This window comes from Budorcas taxicolor, chromosome 21, assembly GCF_023091745.1.
Source record: "Budorcas taxicolor isolate Tak-1 chromosome 21, Takin1.1, whole genome shotgun sequence".
NCBI classification, from domain to species: Eukaryota; Metazoa; Chordata; class Mammalia; order Artiodactyla; family Bovidae; genus Budorcas; species Budorcas taxicolor.
The window spans coordinates 69,504,663-69,529,168 of NC_068930.1; the positions used below are offsets into that span (position 1 = coordinate 69,504,663).

At 35.4% G+C, this 24,506-nt stretch overlaps 9 non-coding genes across 9 annotated transcripts; all 9 read left to right on the forward strand.

Moving 5' to 3' along the window:
- The first annotated feature begins 6,304 nt into the window (after nt 1-6,304).
- LOC128067118 (small nucleolar RNA SNORD113/SNORD114 family) lies at nt 6,305-6,379 on the forward strand. The gene has a single exon (XR_008201327.1). It is a non-coding gene; the product is annotated as a small nucleolar RNA SNORD113/SNORD114 family (small nucleolar RNA).
- Nucleotides 6,380-8,418: 2,039 nt separating this feature from the next.
- LOC128067114 (small nucleolar RNA SNORD113/SNORD114 family) lies at nt 8,419-8,496 on the forward strand. The gene has a single exon (XR_008201325.1). It is a non-coding gene; the product is annotated as a small nucleolar RNA SNORD113/SNORD114 family (small nucleolar RNA).
- Nucleotides 8,497-10,122: 1,626 nt separating this feature from the next.
- LOC128067121 (small nucleolar RNA SNORD113/SNORD114 family) lies at nt 10,123-10,197 on the forward strand. Its single transcript, XR_008201330.1, has one exon. It is a non-coding gene; the product is annotated as a small nucleolar RNA SNORD113/SNORD114 family (small nucleolar RNA).
- Nucleotides 10,198-12,569: 2,372 nt separating this feature from the next.
- On the forward strand, nt 12,570-12,644 carry LOC128067110 (small nucleolar RNA SNORD113/SNORD114 family). The gene has a single exon (XR_008201321.1). It is a non-coding gene; the product is annotated as a small nucleolar RNA SNORD113/SNORD114 family (small nucleolar RNA).
- A 2,822-nt stretch (nt 12,645-15,466) lies between these two features.
- LOC128067104 (small nucleolar RNA SNORD113/SNORD114 family) lies at nt 15,467-15,540 on the forward strand. Its single transcript, XR_008201315.1, has one exon. It is a non-coding gene; the product is annotated as a small nucleolar RNA SNORD113/SNORD114 family (small nucleolar RNA).
- Nucleotides 15,541-17,613: 2,073 nt separating this feature from the next.
- Nucleotides 17,614-17,686, forward strand: LOC128067107 (small nucleolar RNA SNORD113/SNORD114 family). The gene has a single exon (XR_008201318.1). It is a non-coding gene; the product is annotated as a small nucleolar RNA SNORD113/SNORD114 family (small nucleolar RNA).
- Nucleotides 17,687-22,149: 4,463 nt separating this feature from the next.
- Nucleotides 22,150-22,224, forward strand: LOC128067088 (small nucleolar RNA SNORD113/SNORD114 family). Its single transcript, XR_008201300.1, has one exon. It is a non-coding gene; the product is annotated as a small nucleolar RNA SNORD113/SNORD114 family (small nucleolar RNA).
- Nucleotides 22,225-23,462: 1,238 nt separating this feature from the next.
- On the forward strand, nt 23,463-23,539 carry LOC128067115 (small nucleolar RNA SNORD113/SNORD114 family). Its single transcript, XR_008201326.1, has one exon. It is a non-coding gene; the product is annotated as a small nucleolar RNA SNORD113/SNORD114 family (small nucleolar RNA).
- Nucleotides 23,540-24,429: 890 nt separating this feature from the next.
- On the forward strand, nt 24,430-24,502 carry LOC128067102 (small nucleolar RNA SNORD113/SNORD114 family). The gene has a single exon (XR_008201313.1). It is a non-coding gene; the product is annotated as a small nucleolar RNA SNORD113/SNORD114 family (small nucleolar RNA).
- Nucleotides 24,503-24,506: the final 4 nt, after the last annotated feature.

Consider the following 24,506-nt stretch of genomic DNA (forward strand, 5'->3'; position numbering starts at 1 on the left):
TATTTTTTACACGTTGTTCCCTTTTCCGAAAGGCATTATTTTTTAAGAACAGTTTTAGGTTCGTGGTATAATTAAGCGAAATGTACAGGGATTTCCCACGGGCGCCCTGGCTCTCTACATGTGTATCACCTCTCCTATTATCAACATCCGACACCGGAAGGTACATTTATTACAACTGATGGACCTTCACTGACACATCACTTTCACCCAAAGTCCATAGTCAACTTTAGAGTTCACTCTTGGCTGTAAATTCAGTGGGTTTGGACAAATATATTGGGTTCGTGAAAAAGTTTATGTTTCTCTGTACCATTTTATGGAAAAACCCAAAGGAACTTTTTGGCCAACCCAATATAATGACATATATCTGCCATTGTGGTATCATTCAGAATATTTTGGTGCCCTAAAAATCCTCTGTGTCGCTTCATTTTTCTCTCCCTTTAATCCCTGGCAACTTCAGCATTTGGTAGTGTTGGAATTAAACCGTACATAGCCACTTCATATTGTCTTTTTAAATTTAGTCATACTAAATTTGAGGTTCTTTCATGCCTTTTTACGGAGAAGGCAATGGCACCCCACTCCAGTACTCTTGCCTGGAAAATCCCATGGGCGGAGGAGCCTGGTAGGCTGCAGTCCATGGGGTCGCTAAGAGTCAGACACGACTGAGCGACTTCACTTTCATTTTTCAGTTTCATGCGTTGGAGAAGGAAATGGCAACCCACTCTAGTGTTCTTGCCTGGAGAATCCCAGGGACGGGGGAGCCTGGTGGGCTGCCGTCTATGGGGTCGCATAGAGTCGGACACGACTGAAGCGACTTAGCAGCAGCAGCATGGCTTTTTATGACTTTGATAGCTCATTTCTTTTTAGTGCTGAATAATCTTCCATTAGTTTGATGTAAAACAGTTTATTTATCCATTTACCCAATGAACGATGTGTTGGCTACTTCCAAGTTTTGCCAATTACGAATAAAGCCGGTATAAATATCCATGTGGAGGTTCCTGTACGGACATAAAATTTCACCTCCTCGGGGTAAATACCAAGGAGTGTGATTTCTAGATAGTATGGTAAGAATATGTTTAGTTTCATAATAAACTGCCAAATGTCTGCTCTAATAGGTGTGTAGTGGTGCGTCATTGTTTTAATTTGCATTTCCCTCATGACATGTAATGTGGAGTGTCTTCTCATATGCTTATTTTTCATCTGTTTATCATCTTTGGCGAGTTGTCTGTTCAGATCTTTGATTTGTTTTTTAATCAAGTTGTTTATTTTCTTACTGTTGATTCTAAGGATTCTTTGTAAGTTTCGGAAAGAGTCATTTATTAGACATGTCTTTTGCAAATTGTTTTCCCCCAGTCTATGGCTTGTGTTTTGTTCTTTTGAAAGTTTCTTTGCAGAAAAGAACCTTAATGAATTGCAGTTATCAATTATTTCACATAATGTGTTTTTGGTGTTGTATTTTAAAAATGTCATTGTCAAACAGAAGATCAGCTGGATTTTCTCTTATGTTTTGTTCTCGGGGTTTTATTGTTTTTTATTTTTCATTTAGGTCTATAATCCATTTCGAGATAATTTTCAGGAAGGGTGTAAGATCTGTGGCTGTATTTCTTTCTTTTTTTTTTTTTTTAAATGTGGACATCCAGTTGTTCCAGCACCACTTATTGAAAAGGTTACCTTTGTTCCATTGTATTTCCTTTGATCCTTTGTCAAGGATCAGTTGTCCATATTTTTGTGGGCCTTATTTCTGGGCTCTCTTCTGTTCCATGGATCACTTTATATGTTCTTTGACCAATACCACACTGTCTTGATTATTGTAGCTTTATAGTAAATCTTGAAGTCAGGTGATGCAAGTCCTCCAACTTTGTTCTTCAATATTGTGTTCACTATTCTGGTTTTTTTGGCCTGTTCATATAAACTTTAGGATCACGGTGTTTACAACCCCAAAACACCTGCTGGAACTTTAACTGGAACTGCCTTGAATCTATAGATCAAGGAAAGAGCTGGCATTATAGATTGTATGAACTCTGCCTATCCATGAGCATGGAATACCTTTACACATATTTAGTTCTTCTTTGATTATTTTCATCTGAGTTTTGCAGATTTGTGCATATAGGTTTTGTACATATTTTGTTAGATTTATACATATTTCATTTTTTGGTTGTCAAAATTTTGAATCCCACTTGTTCATGGCTATTATATAGGAAAGTGATTGACTTTTATTTACCTTGTATCCTGCAGCCGTGCTATAATTGCTTGTGAGTTCTTGTTAGTTCTTTTGTATTTTCTACATAGATGCCCATGTCCTCTGTTAACAAAGACAGTTTTATTTCTTCCTTCACGAATAGTATACTTGTTTCTTCTTCTCTTGTTATGTTTGCTATAACTTCTTATACAATGTTGAAAAGAAGTGTTGAGAGAGAACATCCTTGCTTTGATACTGATATTAGTGGGACAGCTTCAAATTTCTCATTAGTTATGATATTAGCAATAGGTACTTTTTTTTTGATAGGTAAAAAGTGGATTTATTCAGATTCAGAGAGAAGCACCCTCCACAGACAGAGTGTGGGCCCTTGCAGAGAGTAAGGCCTAGCTTTAGGTATTTTCTTAAAAGATATTAATTGCCAAATTGAGGAAGTTCCTTTCTATTTCTAGTTTGCTGAGAGTTTTTTTTTTCTCATGAATATTATGTTTTATCAGATGCTTTTTCTGCTTCTATTGCTATAATCATGTGGGTATTCTCCTTTTGATCACATACCCTTTTGATGTGATGGGCATGATGGGATAATATCCAGTGGATCGTACTGTATTTCTTTTTATACATTATTGGATTCATTTGCTCATATTTTGTTGAGGATTTTTGCACCTGTGTTCATTAGAGATATTGTTCTATAGTTTGTTTTTTTTTTTTTTGTATTAATATTGTAGTAATGCTGGCTTCATAGAATGGGGTTAGGAAATTTTTCTCAACTTTTATCTTCTAAAAGAGATTTTAAGAGAATTGGTATAATTGTTTTCCCTTAAATATTCTGATAGGATTCACCAGAGAACCCACCTAGGGGTGGTGCTTTCTGATTGGGAAGATTGTCGTTGTTTTTTGGTCGCTCACTCGTGTCCGACTCTTTGCGACCCCATGGACTGCAGCACGCCAGGCCTCGCTGCCCATCACCAGCTTCCAGAGCTTGCTCAAACTCATGTCCATCAAGTCGGTGATGCCATCCAGCCATCTCATCCTCTGTTGTCCCCTTCTTCTCCTGTCTTCAATCTTTCACAGAATCAGGGTCTTTTCCAATCAGTCAGTTCTTCACATCAGGTGGCCAAAGGATTGGAGCTTCAGCTTCAGCATCAGTCCTTCCAATGAATATTCAGGATTGATTTCCTTTAGGATTGGCTGATTTGATCTCCTTGCAGTCCTAGGGACTCTCAGAAGGTTTCTTCAACACCACAGTTCAAAAGCATCAATTCTTCGGCGCTCAACCTTCCTTATAGTCAAACTCTCATACAGACCACTGGAAAAACCATAGCTTGGACTAGTCAGACCTTTGTTGGCAAAGTCGTGTCTCTGGTTTTTAATGCGCTGTCTAGGTTTGTCATAGCTTTTCTTTCAAGGAGTAAGCATCTTTTAATTTCATGGCTACAGTCACTGTCCGCAGTGATTTTGGAGCCCAAGAAAATAAAGTCTGTCACTGTTTTCATCATTTCCCCATCTGCTTGCCATGAAGTGGTGGGGCCAGATGCCATGATCTTATTTTTTTGAATGTTGAGTTTCAAGCCAGGTTTCTCACTCTCCTCTTTCACCCTTATCAAGAGGCTCTTTAGTTCCTCTTTACTTTCTGCCATAAGAATGGTGTCATCTACATATCTGAGGTTATTGACATTTTTTTGGCAGTCTTGATTCCAGCTTTTGCTTCTTCCAGCCCAGCATTTTGCATGATATACTCTGTATATAAGTTAAATAAACAGGGTGACAATATACAGCTGTGGGCACATTTGAGGACAGATCATGTAAGAAGCATTAGGATTGACCAGATTGTATTCTCTAAATTTTATTAACTCAAACATAATCTAGTCAGTTATGTTTATGACTAATAACTGGATAGACAGATGTTTGTGTCATTCAGAATTTATTTTCTTTCTCTTCATAGATATTGATGTATTGTTATAATTGAACGAATAAAAAAAAGTTATCTTATTAGTTTGAGCTTTTGCTACTGATGTTATAGAAAGAAAAAATTCCTAACCTACTTACATTTTTGATAAGCAACATGGAGTACATTGCATATAATAATATTTCTGTTCTGGAGTACTAGTTGGCTTGCCATTTTGACTTTCTTCATATGATGGACATATGGTTTAATCATTCCTTGAGTAGTTACATAAATAAATAAATGAACATATAAATTGAATTAAGCAGAGTCACCACTGAGAATGTGAAATAAGGATATTTTACGAGATTGTGGGTATTTTCTTTTTCTTTTTTTTTTTTTTAATTTAAATTGACATATAGTTAATATATGGGCTTCCTTGGTAGCTTAGCTGGTAAAGAATCCACATGTAATGCAGGAGACCCCGGTTCAGTTCCTGGGTTGGGAAGCTCTGCTGGAGATGGGATAGGCTACCCACTCCAATATTCTTGGGCTTCCCTGGTGGCTCAGCTGGTAAAGAATCTGCCCACAACACAGGAGACCTGGGTTTGATCCCTGGGTTGGGAATATCCCCTGGAGAAGCGAAAGGCTACTCACTCCAGTATTCTGACCTGGAGAATCCAATGGGCTGTATATTGCTTCCATATCTTGGCAATTGTAAATGATACTGCTGTTAATATTGATGTACATGCATCTTCTTGAATTAGTGGGGTTTTTTTTCTTCTAATATAAACCCAGGAGTGGAATTGTTGGATCATATGATCATTATATTTTTGTTTTTTTGAGAAACCTCCACACTCTTTTCCACATTTTACATTCCTGCCAATAGTATATGAAGGTTCCCTTTTCTCCACATCCTTGGCGATACTTGTTATCTGTGTTCTTTTTGATAGTGGTCGTCTGACAAGTGTGAGGTGATACCTCATGTAGTTTTGATTTGCATTTGTGAGGCTGAGCAGTTTTTCTTGTGCCTGTTGGGTACCTGACATTTTCTCTTTGGAAAAAAATTAAGTTTTTCTGCCCATTACAATTTTTTTTTTAATATTGAGCTATATGAGCTGTTTGTATGTGTTGGATATATACCCCTTATTGGATATATTTAAATGTACCCAAATAAAGATTTAAATGTTCCCAGTTCTGCAAAAGTAGCACCATTAAAATTATCTTTTTTCTGTTAAACTGTTAAAATATAAAGCTAGTTTTGATAAGTGTCTTTCTTATTCTTATGTGGTGGTTTTAACAGTGGTTATAACATTATCTGAAAGTCAAATATTGGATTAATTAGAAAGGCTTGAAGTTCGTACCTACCTAGTTCCACATAACTAAATTACTTTTAAATTCTAGTTTAATTCTCCCATTTCCTCCACAGAATGAACATAGGGCAGCACACATTCATTCTCTAAGAAGCAAAATCTAGGCAGTTAGCTTTGTGGGTTACGAACATAGAGAGAAATAAGGAAGGAAGACTTGAACTTCCTATCCTTGGATAGGATGATTTGTTCACAAACATTTCGTGGTTATTTCAAAAGCATCAACGTGTGTATACAGGAAATAGAAATCTCAAATATGGACCAGTGATGGGAATATGGTATGAATCAAAAATTCTGTTTAGTCTCATTCAGCACAACTGAGGCAATTGAAAAAAGAGAGTAGTCATTTCATTCATTTTTAGAACTATTTTATATTACATTTGGGGGCTTCCCAGGTGGCTCAGTGGTGAGTCCACCTGCCAGTTCAGGAGGTGCATGAGAGGTGGGTTGATCCCTGGGTCTGGAATATCCCCTGGAGGACGAAGTGGCAGCCTGCTCAGTGACTGCGCGTGCGGGCGTGCAGCAGTACATTGTATGTTCCTCCACAAACCACGCTGGTAGCACTGGCTAATAACGTGTGGCCCTCCACAAGCCCATGGAAGACCCTGTGTTTGAGAAGTGATTAAAGATGCTGGCTTCACCACCCCTTTCACTGAACCCTCTTTAGAACATGGGCAATTAAATAGAAGAAGCACCCAAAATGATCAATGTTGAATATGAATTTTGTATGAATTATGTTCACTGATCACGCATGTTCTCCAAGGTCCATTATAAAAGGAGATTTTGTTCCTGGACTTTTATAATTGTGTTGTTATTCATGGATCAATTAAGAAGTAAATACAGAAAGAAAAACGTGTCTGGATCGATGATGAGTTCCATGGGGTATCTGAAACAGGAGTTTTGATTAAACCCGTAAGTGATTCTGAGGTCCATCATAAAGACACGTGGCTAAATTATTCCCTCTGTGGGACAAGAGTGCTTGGTACCTTGCATTTGTACTTTTGTGGTTCTTGGGGATGGATTGTATTTTTATTATAATATCGACCCATAGATTAAAAAATATGTCAATAAATTAAAAAAATATATCATGTACCTATTATTAAGGAATATAATAAAACATGGATTATTATTAAAATCTAACTGAGACTGTTTACTGTACATTAACAGTAAAGGACCTTACTGTTCTGGAAAGAAGTGTATATATATATGGTCATCTGTATATAACAGTTTTTGTTCCGTGTTGGTGCTACATTTCTGGGTGGTTGTGGCATTAAGGAAATGAAAATGCATTAACTTGTATAAATTCTTGTTCAAGTAACCACATTTAATTAAGAGACAGAGACCGGTGGTGAGACTGTTTTGTAAGACAACACTTCTAATTAACCCAATCCGTTTTTTCATTGATTTTTATTAAAAGAATAAAACTGAAACAAGTCTTTTCTCCTCAATGGCAATGGCTATATAGACAAAAATTTTGTTCAGTGGTCTTGTCTAGTGGATAAGATCACAGATATTGATATATCTGTATAAGAAGAAGAGGTTATAATTTTATATCTTGATCTTCTTTTTAAAAGAAGTCAGCAAACTACATACCAATTTGAACCCATGTTTTGGTATCAGGATACTGATCCGTCTTGTCTTCTGAGTTAGATATTCTAGGGAAAATTCTAAGCTCGTCTACTTTTTGAAAGACATGCTTGAGCCTCTCTGTGGCCCAGTGACTTGATTCCGGGTTGGTGTCTAACCATTTTGAGCTCTCTTTAGAAAAATAAAGGTATGATAGTATTATTCCCTGAATAACACAATAAATCAGTAAGTGAATGAATCCCTAAATCCACATAGTGGTGAATAGGTGAGATTGTCTGATGGAACAAAATACGTCCAATTCCATAGAAGTTAAGTCCAATAAGGTGATCCTGGGCTCTTCCCGTGTAAGTAGCAGGTAAAGTAAGATGTCTCTGATGGTAGTTTGTTGAGCAGTGAATTCAGTGGTTATCATATTATTTGATAGCCAAACTTACGTAAATGAAAGAGTACCCTTCTTAGGAAAATGATGAGAATATGATATAAAGTGAGTTTATGATTAATCTAGTCCTCCCTACAAATATCAATTTTAGAAAAGCTAACTCTATTTTTAGAGTTGTTAATAATAGACTTTTTTTTCCCCCTTTATAAAATGAACACCACACAGCTGACTTAATCAGCTTTAATGGTGAAGACCCCGGCTATTACTTCTGGGACTAAGGAGCTTAAAGACTGAAATAAGGAAATATCAGTGTTGGTGTTCTAAGCTCCGATGGGGATTATTAATGGGATCCCACTGAATTATTTCAATAAAATAAATAGTCAAATAGCACATGAAATTAAGGAATGCCAATTATGAGCCCATGATTGGAATGTGTCATAAATTAACATTTATGATTAATTCAACTCAGCCCCACTAGGGATCATTCATTACTAAAGGGATGCAAGGAATTTCACATATTTTCAGAGCAGTATTATATTAACTTCCTACTTAATATTCTGGCCACATTTGCTAAATCCATTTCTTAATTGATTAAGATTCAGTTGTTAACTGTTTGAGGCTGGAGTACTTTGGAGGACGGCAAATGTCTTTTTTGTTAGTTGTGGGCTAAGATCATAGGGCTGTTCCTATTGATCACCAGCTTTAATATCATGACAAATCAAGTGGAAAAGGAGCAGGTGGGCACTGATCTCAAGGAAGCGACTGATAGGAAGGAAGTGTGCAGATTAACCCCTATGTGCAAAAACAGAGCCTTATTGTGAAAAGTGATTGAGTCTATTCACGCTACGTTAACAGGGCCACGAACAGACCTTGGTTGTGTTCAAGCCTTTGTTCTTACTTTTGTGTCACTGCAGATTATTGATTGTGTAATTATTGTTCGTGAATCTGTGAACGAATGAATTAGTTCAGGAAGGGATATGTGGATTAAGAAATAGAAAGTTAGGCCTGGACCAGTGATGGCTATTGGTGGAAGTGAATGAATTAATAACACTGAGTGTGCCTTCTGTGTAACTCCGAGGTCCATTCTGTACAGAGAATCAGTCAATATTCTTTGTAGAAATTAAGTAGTAGGAGAAGATGGGAAAAGACAATGTGGTTTTTCTTGGGCTTTTGTGGTTCATGGATGTGGATTATATTATTGAAAGTGAATCAGCAGATGAATCTGAAATAGGAAGAGACCTGCTCCTGGAACAGTTAGTAGAATGGAATAAAATAAGTGTTAATACTAATAAAATCTTGAAGTAAAATGGACAGGTCGAATTTGTAATCCTCTTTCACATGGAATGTATGAGTGTCTGTGGTCAAAAGATTTGAGTTTGGGTACAATGCTGTCTGTTGTTTTTTTTCCTTAAAGAAAGGAAAAGGTGTTTGCCTATAACTATAAAAATAGTTATAGTTATTTTTCTGGTGTTTACTACTAGGTTCAGTGGTATCCATCATATTTTTCAAGTAACCATAACTTAGAGGCTTCCCTGGTGTCTCAGATGGTAAAGAATCCACCTGCAATGCAGAATACCTAGGTTCAGTCCCTGGGTCAGGAAGATCCCCTGGAGAAGGGCATGGCTACCCACTCCAGTATTCTTGCCTGGAGAATCCCATGGACAGAGGAGCCTGGCGGGCTACAGTGGATAGATTGCAAAGAGTCAGACAAGACCGAGTGGCCTTACTAACCATGTACTTAACAGATGGGTATTTGTAATCATTCAGTTCAGTCACTCAGCTATGTCTGTCACTTTGCGACCCCATGGACTGCAACACACTAGGCTTCCCTGTCCATCACCTACAGATCTCAATCTGGGGCTTGGTGGTGGACTGAATAATGTTTATTATATTATTCATAACTAAAAATTCAATCCTGGATTAGTAAAAAATTGATTTTGAGCCAAAGTTTATTGTTATCTAGTTCTGCCTGACTAACAATCATTAAAAAAATAAAATCAAAATCTATTCTAAATCAGCTGTTTTCCTCCCCAGAGTGAACATAGGACAGCTGATTTAATCACTTAATAAAGAATTTTTTTCGTGAGCAAGCAGCATAAAGTCTAATATAAGTAAGTCCCTTGGTTCACATTCTTTGTTTGAATAGTCTATTCATGAGGGTCAGCTGAAGAATTCCAAAGTAAGAATTATGTACTACATACACGAAATACATAAAACACTTCCAGTATGGACCAGTGATGGGGATGTGTCACGAACCCCAAATTGTGTTTAAGCAAAATCAGTACAACTGAGGTCACTTTAGAAGAAGATAGTAGTGATTTAATTTAGTATTATCTTCTCTTTTCTCCACGGTTGCTTTCACCATCTGCATGTGGGTTCAGGGGCTGATAACTTTGCCAGCAGCCTAGAGATGATTGCTGATGGTAGTTTCATTATGTTTTCATGGAACCATCTTTGACATACGAATGAATTAAATCAGAGAGGGCCACATAGGAAACAATGCTGAATGTGGGTTTGATAGAAAGCAGGGATTTTTGAACCATCCACATGTGTAGCTTTCAGTTCCATTACAGAAGAAATGTTGTTTTATTAGCTCTATAGGGCGAGAGCCTAAAGTTTAAGAATCTGATTTTTGGAATTTTGTGATTGTGTTTCGTGTGTGTGTGTGTCTCAGAAAATTAATCAATACATGAAAAGAAATTTCCTAACAGGGATCAGTGATGAATCTCATGGGGTTTCTCAAGCAAGAACTGTGATTAAGCCCATCTGCAACTCTGAGGTCCATAACAGAGCGGCATCTCATTATTTTCTTTGTGGGAAATGAACCTACCACACCTTCTTCTCAGGCTTTTTGGTTTAGGGTATGAATAGCTTTATTAAAATAAATTTAGCCTATGAATGAAAATATGGCAGTGACCAAGGAATAAGAGATATATGCGTCCAGCTTTGTAAGGTATGTAATGAAACCGATAATTCTGAAAACAGTTTTTTTAGATTCTTAATAGTCAAGGCTCTTGTCATTTTTGTAAGGAGCAGATGGTCATTTGCACACAAAACTGAATGTTTTTGTTTTGTGTGGAGGCATGTTGCCAATCAATCATTTTACTAAGGAAAGAGAAATACATTTACATAAATAGTTTATTGAATAAACTGGGTAATTGGGAGGGAGAGCATGGAACAATGATGAGACTGTTTTATTCAACCACATTTGTGTTTAATTCATTTTTTATGCAATTTTATGTTGCATACAAACAAACAGTAAAAGAACCAGTTTGCTATTCTTTTGACTGATGACATGAGGACAAATGTAAATATTATCTAAGGTCCTTATCCAATGTACGTGGGTCACAGATATTGAAGTATAATTATAAGTGATCAAATGTATACATCTGTATCTCAGTCACTTTTTCAAAAAGTCAGCCAATAGTACATCAGTGGAAGGCATGCAATTGGATGGAAAGATCCTAATTCATCATGTTTTACACAGCTGTTGTCCATGGGAAGATAAAACACTAGGCTTTTCCAGTGGTACACACAGACTTTGATAAATAATAGTGTTTCAGTTCTGTTTTGATGGTTATTTAAACTTTTTGGAATTCTTTTAGAAAAATAAAGAAATGGTCTTATTATTCCATGAGTAATTAAATAAAGGAATTAGTGAGCAAATTAATAAATTTATTAAGTAAGTCAAGCTTGGACCCTTGGTGAGATTGTGCCATGAGTTGCCTCTCCTATGGATCCAGTTCCACACAATTAAAGTTCAGTGAAAAAGATGGTCTCAGCCCATCATGGGTAATATATAGAGAGACATATTCTTAATAGTTATAGTTATTTTTCTGGTGTTTACTGCTAGATTCAGTGGTAGCCATCATATTTTATAAAATAAAAGATTGCACAAGTTAATATATATAAAGTAGAGCTCTTTCCAAATGTTGAAAATAAGATGCAAGTCCAGGATTATGGTTACCTAATTAGTGATCATTTAAAGTGGATAATTGTAGATTGATTCTTTTTAAAATTTGCTTTTAACTGCTCAGAGCAAGCGTTTTGCCAGATTTGATTATTCACTCATGGCGAAGATCTTGACTTTTACCTCTTAGATAAAGAGAGAAGAGATCAATATAAGTAATAAAATTCATGTTCTGTTGGGGGCTTGGTCATGGGTATCCACTGAGATATTAAGGAATAAATGGCTACAGACATCAACAATTCTAACGTGGACATGCATTGGTAAATGATTAAAATACGTTAGGAATTTGAGTTACGATTAATCCATTTCAGCGTGACTGAATTTATTAGGACAAAAGGATGAAAAGCATTTCACTCATTTTCTGAAAAGTTTCAGTTCACTTCAGTCCTTCAGTTGTGTTCGACTCTTTGTGATCCCGTGGACTGCATAAGGCCGGGTTTCCCTGTCCATCACCATCTCCCCAGCTTGCTCAAACTCATGTCCATTGAGTCGGTGATGCCATCCAACCATCTCATCCTCTGTTGTCCCCTTTTTCTCCTGCCCTCAATCTTTCCCAGCATCAGGGTCTTCTCCAATGAGTCAGCTCTTCGCATCAGGAGGCCAAGGTATTGGAGTTTCAGCTTCAGCGTCAGTCCTTCCAATGAATATTCAGGACTAATTTCCTTTAGAATTGACTGGTTTGATCTCCTTGCTGTCCAAGGGACTTTGAAGAGTCTTAGTGTTCCACTTAATTTCTCTAACTCAAATTTAAATTTAAATTTTTTTTCAATTTTAATTTTCATACCACAAGGGATATAAACGCTATTGATATTGTTATAGACTATGAACCCATCAAGGAGGGGAATATACGAAAATGAAAAATTTTGCCTTTTTCTTAATCATGGTAGAAAATGAAAGTTCATTGTCCTATTTTTAAAATATGGATGCAAGAAATCTAAGCATGGACCAATGGCTAACATGGAACTGATACGATACAAGGAAATGGATTAATTCATATTTTCAATGCTGGGCTGCATTGCACAAAAAGCTATTTCTCTAGCTCTGTGGGAAGTGAACTTTCACAAACATATTCATATCTTTAAGCGTCTTGGTTTTATTTTCCTAATTCATGAACATTCTATTATTATCAGTGAATCAATGAATATGTCAAGAACAACATATCAAACAAAGGCACAGAATACCAAGTCTGGATCGATGATGAGTATGCGTGGGGCATCTGAATACCATTTTGATTAAACCCAGTTTGTAACTCTGAGGTCCATTGTGTCTTTGGGAAATGTGCTTATAAAGGAAGTCAGAAATATTCAAGGATTGTGTTCTTGACCTTTTGTTGTTCATGAATATGGATGGTATTATTATAAGTAAATTGATGCATGAATAAATGAAGTAGAAATAAAGAGGAGAGCTACCCCTTATCCAGCTGTGGAAGGAGCTTATGAACCAAAAATTATTGTTAATACATTTCTGAAAAGTGGAGTTCAGTAAGTTAGACTAAGGGTGCTCCTCCTTTGAGAAAGTGTAGATAGACATATGTGAATATCAGTGTTCTTGGTGGTGAGCTTCTGGCCATATGTCTTATTTTTAAAATGTTCATATAATTTATTATAATAATACTTAATATAATAGATATGATCAATAGTAATATAACAAATCATTATAAACAGTATAAAATATTTTGATAAATAGTAGTTTAATATAATCAATAGTGAAAAATAAGATACAAGTGATTAGATAGTTATTGAAACGTGGAAAATGTTTCAGCATGAGAGTTGTGAATCCTCTTGTGTTCACTGATATTTAATTTTAATCAAGTAGATGCATGTTGAAGATTTTTGTGGTAAGCAGATGGATAGATTTAGTGTCTCTCAGTATGTTTGTTAAGTGTCTTTAGGTTTCACCAATATTGGTGCCATTATTACAAGTGAGTCAAAGCATAATTTCATATCTGTATTATTTAAAAGAGTAAAAACTGAGGGCCAGTGAGGAACACATGTAATATGTGAAGGAGCTCAGCTAATCTTGTTTTACTCCCTGGAAGTCCACTTAAAAAAAAAGATCCAAGCCCCTCCTTCTTCAGGGAAGGATAATATACACCCTACTCTCTAAACATATCTTGCTATTAACTTTTAAATTCAAATAGTCAGAAATAAAAATTTAGTTTCTTAGTAACACTATGTGGCCAGTGCCTGCCATTTTTTAAAACTGGAGTATAGTTGATTTATGAGGGCTTCCCTGAAAGCTCAATTGATAAAGAATCTGCCTGCAATGCAGGAGACCCCGGTTTGACTCCTGGGTTGGGAAGATCCACTGGAAAAGGGATAGGCTACCCACTCGAGTAATCTTGGGCCTCCCTTCTAGTTCAGCTGGTAAAGAATCCGCCTGCAATGCAGGAAACCTGGGTTTGATCCCTAGGTTGGGAAGATCCCCTGGAGAGGGAAAGGCTACCCCTGCCAGTATTCTGGCCTGGAGAATTTCATGGACTGTATAGTCCTTGGGGTCTCAAAGACTCAGACACGACTGAGCGACTTTCACTAAAACTTTCATTTGGTTTACAGTGCTGTGTTAGTTTCAAGTGTATAGCAAAGTAAATTAATTTTGTGTGTATATATTTCAGTTTTTAAGATTCTTTGCCTATACAGGTTATTAAGTAATACTGAGTAGAATTCCCTATGCTATATAGTATGTGTTTGTCAGTTATCTCTTTAATATATTGTACTATGCATAATGGGCAGTGCTAATAGAGAATATTTCCATTGTTGGAGAAAATGTCATCAGTGAGGAAACTTGAATGTAGTAACATTTTGTGTTGAGTAGCAGATGACTCTATCTGTACGCATTTTACTGTTTAAAAAAGGTCTGGGGAGTGAAGTTGTCTTTAGAGCTATTTGGTGTTGTTCAGGTGCTCAGTTGTGTCCAACTCTTTGTGACTCTGTGATCTATTGCCCACTAGGCTCCTCTGTCCATGGGATTTTCCATCCATTTATTAGAGCTATTTAATAATTAATTAATTAATAATTAATGAGTTAAAGTGTATGATATAGTCAAATTGTTTTTTAGAAGAATTTAAATTCATCAAAATCTCCCCCATTAAAAAGTTATCTGGCCTTTCTGTTTTGGTAGGGATATATAGACAGATTTTAATAATATAAGTCATATGTTGGGTGATGGATTAAAAGGTCTTCATAAAAACATTTTGAAAGTCTTCACCAGTTTATGTCACACTAAAAAGTAAGTCAGTAGATGCAAAGGATTCCTCTGTTGGATTGACTGAGGAAAATGTGGCAGAAACCAAGATTTCTGATTAATCTAGTAATGTAGAACGAACTCCTGTTTTAAAAATCCAAGTTTACACTTTTCGTTCTTTAAAAGAAATCTGTTTTTTTCTGTCTGATTGAACACTCCACATTGAATTGAGTTATTGTCCAATGATGAGGATGTTGGCTATTACTTCTGTGGGTAAGGAGCAATGTAAGTAACAAAAGTTTCTTTTCTTGGTTTGTATGGTTTATTCATGTGTGGCCACTGAAGTAGCTCAATAGAATAAAAGGCTGTATGCATAAAACCAAATCTAAGAACACCAAGTATGACCAATAGGGAGAAGGTGTTACAGGCCAAGGAGCAGAATTAACACGTTTCAGTACCTCTGAGATTCATCTTAAAAAGAGATGGGAATGCATTCAATTAACATTTTCAAAACTGTTATCTATTCCATATTATTTCGGCACCACAGTTGGTTTAATATTTCAATATTATTAGAGACCCAGCCTATTAATTATTTAGAGGAAACTCCTAGAAGGGGCAACTTATTGTGTGTGTTCCAGATGTAGGGTACATTGTGGTTTTCGGATGGTCATTACATCACATTTAAAATCAATTGAATTAAATGTGTATGGCCCAGTTATAGCTCCTTTTTTGTGATGGTCCTGGTATGATGCAAGGTTACACTTGTATCTAGTCTGCAAACTCTGTCAGAAATCAGCCTAGAGGCAATGATCAGAGTTACATCAAGGATCCCGTTCTGGGAGTTTGTGACTCATGGGATAATGGAGGTCTAAATTAACAAAGAAAAAGAGAGTGCTAAGCCTGGACCAGTGATGAGATTGGAGGGTGTCTGAATCAAACATTTTGATTAAAGTGATATCTAACTCTGAGGTCCATCATTTACAAGTGGCCTTCTTTTTTTTTTTTCCTTTATGGAAATAAGTATACAGCAGAAGTTCAGAATATTCAGATATCTGGATCACAGACGTCTTCTGGAGACAGATTGATTTTTACAAGTAAATGAATATATGAGTAAATGAAGAAATATAAAGATGGGTAAATATAAAGAAAGCTGAGCATGGACCAGTTATGTGAGTATGTAACAAACATGGATTATTATTATACATTTCTATAGCACTGAACGGAGAAGGACATGGCAACCCACTCCAGTGTTCTTGCCTGGAGAATCCCAGGGACGGGGGAGCCTGGTGGGCTGCCGTCCATGGGTCACACAGAGTCGGACACCACTGAGTGACTGAGCACAGCACACAGCCCTGAATTTTAGTGAAATATATTCGTAAAGTATGAGTCTTTTTCCCAAAGGAGCATGTATGCAGACGTGCATCAGGTTCAGTAGCATTGCTTGATGTAGGTGGGGTGCTAGTTGGTTGCTTTATTTAGAGAAGGGAAAATTACATAAATAAATGCTGATTAAGTAATTATCTAATTGAGAAAAGGATGAACATAGCTCATCTTCAGAATATGCCTTATGAAAATGGTTATTGTTAATCCAAGTCTTCACTGAGTTTTATAGGACTCCCCTGGTGTCTCAGACGGTAAAGCTTCTGTCTACAATGTGGGAGACCCGGGTTCAAGCCCTGGGTTGGGAAGATCCCCTGGAGAAGGAAATGGCAATCCACTCCAGCACTATTGCCTGGAAAATCCCATGGACAGAGGAGCCTGGTAGGCTACAGTCTATGGGGTCGCAAACAGTCGGACACGACTGAGCGACATCATTCATTCATTCATTAAAAACAACAAAGCCACGTAGATTTTAAATCTCTATGGGCATTGAAATAGACATATGGAGATAATAAAGATTATTCAAGTTTCTTATCTAATGTTAGTTCCTGAATATTGATGTGTTCTTACATATAAATAGATGAAGTTCTAATCACAGGCAATAGTTTAAAAGGAGGCAAACATGGCTCAGTAAGAAAGAAGAATACTGACTCATCTTTATGTATACCACTGATTCTCTCTTCCTAGTTTAGTATGAACATGTAGACGGGCACATGAAAATCAGTTCTATTTTAGGTTGTTTCCATTCTGGATTTCTGTCATTTTCTTTGTGTGTTTGCATATTTGAGCATATGATCACATATTCCATGAATAATTCCATGCCTGAATATATACAACAGTGAACAGTTGAATTAATGTGTGAGTAAGGTCAAGCATAGACTTTGGTGAGAATATGCCATGAATGATAAATTCTAAATTCATCCATTTCTCTGCAAATTGAGTCCATTAAAAGGATTATCTAGGCTTTTACTTATGTGGGTATGGGTCTATAGACAGGTATGAGCAGTAGTAGCAATTTTTCTTTTTGAGCGATGAACTCAACTGTGCTCATTGGAGTATCTGAAAGTATTAGTTAAACCAAGTAGTAAGAATGAGTGCTCCTCATGGGTCAAAGATGAAAATGAGACTTGAGTTGACTTCATGATTAACCTAGTGTCACACAGCTAATATCCTTTCAATCTGTCTACATCTGGACTGTTCCTTCTTTTGAACATTGGCGTTTGACCCCACAGAATGAAGACTGGCTGCTTCAATCAGTCTTCTCTGAGGAAGATCTTGGCGGTTCCTTTGTGGGTAAGGATCCTAATGACTCAAATATAATAGTAATAGTCAAAAGATGTTGTCATAAGATTTTGGAGTGAATTTTTCATTAGACTTCATTGAATTATTTAGATTAGGAAAGTGCACGAGAGCTGGAGTAAGGTGCATGTGAAGCAGGGGTGTTCACTGATCCATACATTCCTCAATGAGAGCCACTAGAAAAGAGGCTGCGTCTGTTGAGAAAGATCTAGTTTATGGGAAAAGAGCCTGCATACAGATCTTGGTCATATCTAAGGATCTTGTTCTTGGCATTTTTTTCTATTCATGGACATTGATGTTATTTCTGTTGGTGGATCAGTGAATGGATCAATAAATAAAGGTATAAATGAAGTAAAAGATTATTTAGCCTGGATCGATGATGAGTACCCTGGGGTGTCTGAAGTCAAGGACTTTGATTAAACCCTGTAACTCTGAGGTCCATTGTAAAAAGATTCATTTCTCTTTGTTATCTCTATAGGAAATGAGCTTGCTCAAGGATTTAAAAATATTCAAGAGTTTGTTCTTGTGTTTGGGCTTCTTAGTATTGTATTTTCAGTAAATCAATGCATGAATAAATCAAGAAAGTATAAATGAATAAGGACAAAATGGTTTATTCCTGGTTCAAATATGACAGAGTATAATATATGTAATATAAAAATCATTATTAATACATTTCTTACGCACTGGGTTCCAGTAAAATAAATTGACTAAAGCTTACCACTTTGGGTAAAGAACATTTCCATAAGTGGATGTAAGAGCTCATGCTATATTTCTGGGCTGGTTTGTTGGTTTTTGTTTTATTAAGAGAAGGACAAAGCTTTTACTTAATTATTGATTAACTACCTACCTAATAGAGAGAAGGCTTTATACAGGGATCTATGTTAAGAATATGTCACATGACCAGTTATGATTAATCGAATGATCTTTGCTACTTTTTAATTAAAAAAATTATCTAATCTTTTTCCTGTGCCTGATGAGCATATTGTCACAAATATTAATGTTACTATTATAAATGTATCAAGTAATAAGTTAATATTTTAATCAGTTTCTTGAACCATTTGTTATGAAACAAGGAGAGTGATTAATCCACTACTAACAATTGCTATCTAGATAAAGGAACCGGAGCTAGGCTCTTAAGTTTTGGAATGGTCATTATATTTAGAGAGTATTTCTCTTCCTTGTTGTTGGTGTAGTTTCTTTAAGAAATGTAAGATAAAATGGCTCGATGTGTAGTTATATACATACATACATTTATGAAGGTGAAAGAGGCATGGACAATCGCTGAGAATGTGCTTGAATCTAAGATTGAGATTACCTGAATTCTTTCCACACAAGTTTCATTTGGAAAGGTGTTTTAGCTCATGGGCTTCCCCCGTTGGTTAGACTGTAAAGAATCTGCCTGCAATGCAGGAGACCTGGGTTTAATCCCTGCATCGGGAAGATCACCTGGAAAAGGAAATGGCAACCCACTCCAGTATTCTTGTCTGGAGAATTCCATAGACAGAGGAGCCTGGTGGGCTACAGTCCATGGGGCTGTGACACGACTTAGCAACATGCACACAGCCGCGTAATAGTCACAGTGCTTGTTCTTCTGTCTGATGTTAGTTTCAGAGGTGCTCATTATATTCATTAAATTTAATACTTGGTTCAATCAATCATTATGTCATTCAGAGTTTTAATAAACAATAAGTACTAGTGTTTATTCCTCATCACTTGTTTAGTTGACTTGAATTTAACTAAAAAAACCTGAATCTAGGTTGCCTTATTTTTCTACCTGCCTGTCTTATCTGTCTATTTTAATATTTGCTTTGTACTCTACAGAATGGATGCTCAATGATTCAATTAAGGACTGTAGAAACTTATGTAAGTAACAGTCAAAGTAATTGCTTCTGGTTTCGTGGTTTGTCATGGGTGTTAACTCTATTATTGGAAGGGATAAATGGCTACAAGTACAAATTAAATGAATGGAGGTCTTATGTAGGCCAATTCAGTACATCTGTGGTCAATTAAGAAGGAAAAAAGGAAGACCATTTTATTTATTTTCACAGTTAATTACTCAATTAATTAATGTACAATGTATTATCAATTTTAATTTGAATCACAGTTGATTTAAGCCTCCCTCTATAAAGACATAGTTTTGTCACATAAGGCTATCTGTGCTTGAAAATCAAAGGAACTGTTAAATGACTCACTCAAGGACAGGGGTCTGAAATAGTTTAGATAAAATCAAACCCTGATTCTTTTCATAGCACATATTGTGATCTCTAATCAAACACAAAGTTTCCCCACACTTAGTCAATTTCAAGATCCCTAAAAGAAAAACATAAGTACTGTATTTATTGAAAAAAATTTGTGTATAAATGGACCCAGAGAATTTAAACTTGTGCTGTTCAAGGGTCAACTGTATACAAATAAATAAAGAGTTTGAAGCATGGTCCAACTCTAGTAATGTCCCAGGAAGTAAGAGAATCTGTAAATAAATGTTAGAAAGACTGGTTCAGTTCAGAAAGTCATGTCTTTGGCTAATGATGCTATAGAAAGTACACGTAATAATTACTCTTCCTATCCTGGCTCAGTGTTAAGCTTGATGTTCACTTTCTTCAGGGAAACGTCAGTAAATATTAACCCTAATAAATAAATACCTAAGCTACTGGTGTAATGAAAGATGAAATGCATGGATTAATGAACATGATATCTTAGTTCTTTTCATTTTCTCTGCTTTGTACTCAGGGTGGGTGTGCCAAACTAATTTAAAGATCTTTCCTGGTCAGGAGCTCTAGGTAAGAGTCAAAGTTATAGTCTTATTTCTTGTGGTGATTTGTTTAGGATGTTAACTATAATATTAAAAAATAACAATATAATTGTAAAAGGCCAACCATGGCCCCCTAATACATTTGGAATTGACATGAACCATTATATTGATTTATCAGTATTTGCAACCGTATACATAATCAGCAAAATGTAAATTCAGAAGAAAAACAAATGAGTCTATGGAAAGTTGTTAGAGATACTTGAAGGTTTTGTTTTCCATCATAGATATGTATTTTATAACAACTGCTTTATTATAAATGTAAGGCTAGAAGGCCTGCCTGGGTGGTATAGTCAAACAGAATCTGCCTACCAATGCAGGAGACACAAGAGATGTGAGTTTGATCCCTGGTTCAGGAAGATCCCCTGCAGTAGCGAATGGCAACCCACTCAGGAAATGGCAAACCCGCTCCAGTATTCTTGCCTGGAAAATGCCATGGACAGAGAAGCCTGGTGGGCTAAAGTTCATGGGGTCGCAAAGAATCGGACACAACTGAGCGACTGAGCGTGTAAGGCTAGAGATAATATTAATAAATAAACAGTAAGTTAGTTAAAAAATAAATGCTTCAAGCACGTTTCCTCCAGCTAGATGTTGTAGATAATATAAATAATGGCCAGTATTTATTCTGCATTAGTAGAATGTTCAGTGTGGTTTATTTTCTTAGCAAAGAGTTATATATTAACCCTGGTAATATATAGCATAATCACTGAATAGTGAAATGTAGATCCAAAGATTAATAGAGAAAGCATCTCAATCATGTTTTGGAATGGACACATTCCGACTGATTTAAGCATACGCCTTGGTCAACAGTCTCTAAATTTGCCTGTACTTGGAAACCAATATAAGAGTGTTCTGATTTTACTTTGGGTGGTTTGTTTAGTTTATTCTTTGAAATATTGAAAAATATATTCAGGATAAAAAAATACTAACCATGGTCCAGTGATTAAATTGGAAATGTATGAAACACTGGGTTGATTAATCTATCTTTAGAATAATGAGGGTGATTAATGAAAGAAGTATACTCAATTAAGCAGTGATTGTAAAGAAAAATGAGGAAGCTACTGAAGGCTCTTATCCCTGAGCTTTTGTGACTCAGATATTTATTTAATTATGATTAGTAAATTAATGAACTAATCACTAAACAGACGTAGATGGGAGGAAGAAAAAGAGCTCCAAACCTGGATCAATGATGATGTCTGATGGCGTGTGAATTATATCTGGTAATACCATGGTAAATACTTTGTGTTCAACACAAAACAAAATCTCTCTCCTCTGTTGCAAATTATTCTCTGGATCAGTGATAGGAGTAAACAACAATATTATTATTCTAATTTTGGATTCATGAATTTCTATATTATTAATATAAATTGATCAATGATAGAACCAATAAACAAAATATAACTAAAAACAAGAATGAAGCCTTATCGACCATAGTGTATTTCGTGGGGCCAGAAATAATATTAATCTAAATTAGAGAAACTGATGCACATAAAGAAATATATGGACCAAAGGAATTAGCTCTTTGTCTAAGGATCGTATCATTATATTTCTGTTTATGCTCACAGATATGTAAACCATGGAAAATGTAAATACCTTTGTGACTGAGTAAATGAAATGAAGAAAATAAGAACCAATATACAGATAGTCTCAATTTTTTTCTATCACTTCCTCTGCTTTTTACTCCTCAGAATGGATGCCTATTAGCAGATTTCGGCATCTCCCACGGTCATACACACTGTAGACCGAGGTGAGTAATGCAGTAAGCAAATTTGTGTCTTTGAAAGCTTTTTTCTCTCTCTGTATTCACTGTATTATGAAAAGTTTGAAATATAATTAGCATTAGTAATAATGAGGTAACTAATGAACTTATACAGATGAGAATAAAGTTGATTAGTCAATATTTGCTGCAATGAAGTTGATTATTGAAATAAATATATTCCATGAGCCAAAATATTCTTCAGGCACAAGTTAGTCATATTGAAGGAGTTGCCCTTCAGTTTTTTGCTTCATAGATACTTATTTCATTATTATTAATGAATTAGTAAAGTGATCGGGAAACAAGGGTAGATCAGAATGAAGAAAAAGGCTCTGAAGGTTGGACCAGTGATGATGACTGATGGCATATGAGTTGTATACAATGAATACTGTGTGTCTGAAACTCTGAGGTCCAGCGAAAGAAATCTAGTTCATTTCCTTAGTTGGGAGTATCCCTATAGGCAGATGTCGGGAATATGTAGGGACCTTGTTTTATTCTTCGTGGGTCATGAAGTTTTTAAAAAAATTATTATAACAATATTACTGACCAAATCAAAAAGTATATAAATGAATAAAAATGAATGAATGACTAAAAATGGGTTAAGTATTGTTCTCTACTTAAATGTGTAGTAAAGAGAAATGACATTAATATGAATTAAAATGAATACCTGATGAATCAAGTATATTATGCGTTTTTGAGTAAAGATGATATAGACATTGATATGTAGTAGCCCATTATTGATCCGAGTCTGTTGCAAGTTGGATGTTTGTTTTGTTAAGGGAAACACAATTAAATATTACTATAAATTAATATATATAGTAATACTTAATTGTGTTTCCCTTAACAAACAAACATTCATTTTTATTCATTTATATGCTTTTTGATTCTGTCAGTAATATTGTTATAATAATTTTTTTAAAATTTAAAAATTTAATTTTTAATTAATTTTAATTTTTTAAATTAAAGTTTTTTAAATTATTATAACAATATTACTGACAGAATCAAAAAGTACATAAATGAATAAAAATGAATGAGTGACTACAAATGTGTTAAGTATTGTTCTTTACTTAAATGTGTAGTAAAGAGAAATGACATCAATATGAATTAAAATGAGTGATGAATCAAGTATATTATGCATTTTTTTATAAATTAATAAATACCTAAGTGACTGTGTATGAATTGTGGAAAGTAGGGCTCAATGGATAGAATATCTCAAATTTATATCACCGGAGTCTGCTTGGTAATATGCAGAAATGATGCTCCAGCTGATTTCAGCTTTTGCTGTGATCAGGATTGTCCTATTGCCTCTGGATTAGAAAGAGAAAAAGTTGAATGATGGTCAAGTTTGTCACCTTAGATTGGGTCACGTGTTTAAATGTATTCCTTGAATTATTTGAAGTATTAAATAAAGAAGTTATGGCCAATGATAAATATGCTGTGAAACATATTTTTAAATTAGTATTGTGCCCCATTGACATTGGTTAATGAAAGAGCATCAGTTCATGTGTGAAATATTTCTATAGATAGATATTGGAGATATTCAGGGATCTTATTCTTGGATGGTGTGACTTTTTTTTCATTTTATTATTACTAATGAATTAATGATTGATTTTATACAAATGTAGAAATGAATGAAGAAAAAGAAAGTCAACATGAAGCAATGAAGATAATTGATGCCACATGAATTGTAGATGGTGAATAATATGTGTGTCTGGAACTTTGAGGTCTAACACAAAACATAATTAATCAAATCCCTTTGTTGGAAATGATCTTGTAGAGACAGATACTAGAAATATATAGAGATCATAGTCTTACCCTGGGTTCTTTGATTAAATTTATTATTGTTAGTGGATCAATAATGTAACTATTAAAGAAGTGTAAATAAATAGATGAAGGAGTATTAAAGAAGTAATAAAGGAATAGATAAATAAAAAGAGAGTGAAGTGTTATCTAACTGTGAAGATATGTGGTGAGGCAAGAATTATTATTAATAGAAATTGAAAACACTGATGCCTCTTAGGTATCAACTGATCAAAGATCACAGAGTCAGTTTTTATTTTCTGATCATTAGAGTCAGTTTTATTTTCTATGTCAATCTTAAATTTGAGGTTATTCCTTTTGTTAAGAAAAAACTAAAGTATGAAAAATTAATGACTATCAAAGTGGTTTAAATAAATAAACTATGGAAAGGAAAATCAGTTCAGACAAGGTCTCATTTTTATTGACTCATCCACTCTGCTTCGTATCTCTCAGAATGGACCAGTGGAGCTGGTTGAAAAGCTCTTTCACAGACGTGCTCTCTGGTTGTCTCCATGCCTTTGGTGTATAGAGGCCCATGTGAGTAGTAAAGTTTTTGTCTTCTTTTGATAGGTTTTTAAAAAGCATATTTATTGGCCAATGATAAATATGAGATTATTCCCAAGCCTTTTTTTAAGTTAAAATTTAGGGTAGAGTAAGAGTAATTAATGAAACAGATCATGTGATAAACGATTCTAAGGACAGACGTAGAATACTCAAGTTTCCTATTCCTTGGCTTTGTATGAATTGTAGAGTTTTAAAAACTATTATTTAGGAATAAGGAATTAGCGTACAGGAGAGTGAATAAAAAGAGGCTGAAATGTGGATCGATGATGACCGTTGGTGGAGTATGAGTCATGGACAATGACAACTTCATTCTGGAATCTGAGGTCTACGAAA